Source organism: Mastomys coucha, unplaced genomic scaffold (genome assembly GCF_008632895.1).
Source record: "Mastomys coucha isolate ucsf_1 unplaced genomic scaffold, UCSF_Mcou_1 pScaffold9, whole genome shotgun sequence".
In the NCBI taxonomy this organism is placed as follows: domain Eukaryota; kingdom Metazoa; phylum Chordata; class Mammalia; order Rodentia; family Muridae; genus Mastomys; species Mastomys coucha.
In genome coordinates, this window is record NW_022196915.1 from 61,068,820 (window position 1) to 61,070,750 (window position 1,931).

Here is a 1,931-nt window from a genome sequence, read left to right on the forward strand (position 1 = left end):
CTACCCTGTACACACTACACACAAACACACACACACACACACACACAGAGCATGCACTGCTCTCACAAGACCAGCAGCCTAGTCCCAGGTAGGTGATCTGGGAAATAATGTGCCTGCCTAGGAAGAGCAGAAGGGCTCCCCACTGTGGGCTGAGCAGAGGAGAGCAGAGAACTTTGCCAGATGGGAGTGAATGCTGGGAACCAAGAGGCATAGGCAGGGAGAAGGGATGAAGGGCTCGATGGACTATATGATGATTCCATGAGCCAGGAGGACATGTGGCAAAAAGTCCTACGAGAAAGTCAGAATGGAAGGTCTCCTGGGTCACAGACGAAAGGATCTAGAAGGCCACTGGACATTTAGCACACTGCCATGAGAATTGGCAGCACATTGAAGGCACAAGAGTGGCTGACCTGGGAGTGTAAAAGAAAAAGTGAAGAATGGGATGAACAGAACCCCCAAAAGCCCCTGGTGTCCAGGAAATCATCTATTTTCTTATCTGTCATGAAAACATCTATCTTCCTTTTAAGGACCACTTTTGAGAGGGCTTCTTTTGCATGCGAGTCACCTTATCATTAGGGTCACTTCTGGAAAAAAATTAAAAATTAGAACAAAATCCTTCACCTTCTAACATGAAGTTTCTAATTACTTCTTGGCGACAGTTTTGAGATGAAGAAAAGACTCATGGCAATAGTGTCTGTGCTTACATGCATTTAAGTAACTAAAAATTGTTCTGGTAGTTTATCAGTTATTGCCACAGACTTCCTGATTCCAATGAACTCATGTCGCCACTGTCAGCCATCCCTCCTGGACACACCATCACTGACTTGAATAGAAGTGCTAAATGCTCCCAGATCCTCTTTTCTAGCCTTATTTATCTTCTCATTCTTCACCCCTCAGCCTAAAATATGACTGTCATGTAGCCCACCTGCCTGCTGTCCGCTAGGCTGTCTCCCCATTCTCTCCTTTTTAAGGAAAGGTTCCCAGTTTAACCTGTAAGCAGAAAGAAGAATGGGGGCGTGCGGGGGAGGGGGCTGTTTGGTCTGCCCTTGCTGGATGTCGCCACCTTGCAGGTTATGACACACTGACAGAGGGAGGTCTGAGGAAGGAGGCAACCAGGAGCTGCTTATTCTTCTGGAAACCCGGGAGCCTCTTGATACAGACAGTGTTTCCTACTTTCCCTGCGGCTCTTTTGTGTGACTTTAAGAGGGGCTCCCTAGTGACTGATTCCTCCCCGTGCGCTCGCCTCAGCGAGCAGCCAGGCTCTTGGAGGGAGGACCCAACCAAGCTCAGCAGTGGCAGAGGCAGCCAGCACAGACCTCAACCGTGCTGGAGCCGGCATGCGGTTTTTGAAGTCAGCAGAAACAGAAATCAAATTACTATCATCGTAAGCTACTGGAAGCTCAAAGAGAGGGGATTCCACACTGGCTCAGTCACCATGCGTCAGGCGAGTCACAGGATAGCGGACCCTGGCGACAAGAAATGTAAGTTCCTGGGCTGCTGTCTTTTACTGCTGTGGGATTTTCTTTCTGCTTAAAGTCACGCTTGGCCAAGATGCCGTCATTGCCGTGAGAATTTCTGATGTGGAAAGTTCTCTGCTGCGCTTCGGGATGCGTTTTCCTTTCATTAACTAAGCCAGAAATGCAAGCTGCAATTCCTGACCACCGCTGCGGCGATTCTGCCTGAGACTAAGAAGGGTTAACCCAAGTATATCCAGTTATGATGGCATTAACACTGCGTAGGTTTTTAATTGACTTCCTTAATTAATATAAAGGGCACACAGCCCTCCCTCCTCATTTTGGATCCCATGCTGTTTTAACTTTGTGATGGCCGAACTCTTGAAGGCAGCATATCCAACCTGAGAATTAGCTGGAAGCTTCTCACCGGATACAAAACTTTTCTTCCTTAACCAGGAACACGTTTGTGTCTCCAAA

At 47.9% G+C, this 1,931-nt stretch overlaps 1 protein-coding gene across 1 annotated transcript in view; it reads left to right on the forward strand.

Annotated features, from left to right (window-relative positions):
• The first annotated feature begins 1,065 nt into the window (after positions 1 to 1,065).
• Htr2a (5-hydroxytryptamine receptor 2A) overlaps positions 1,066 to 1,931 on the forward strand; it is a 65,396-nt gene continuing 64,530 nt past the window's right edge. The window contains exon 1 of the mRNA XM_031362284.1: positions 1,066 to 1,931. This exon is cut by the window's right edge and continues 653 nt beyond it. The gene's annotated coding sequence lies outside the window, so the exon portion shown is untranslated.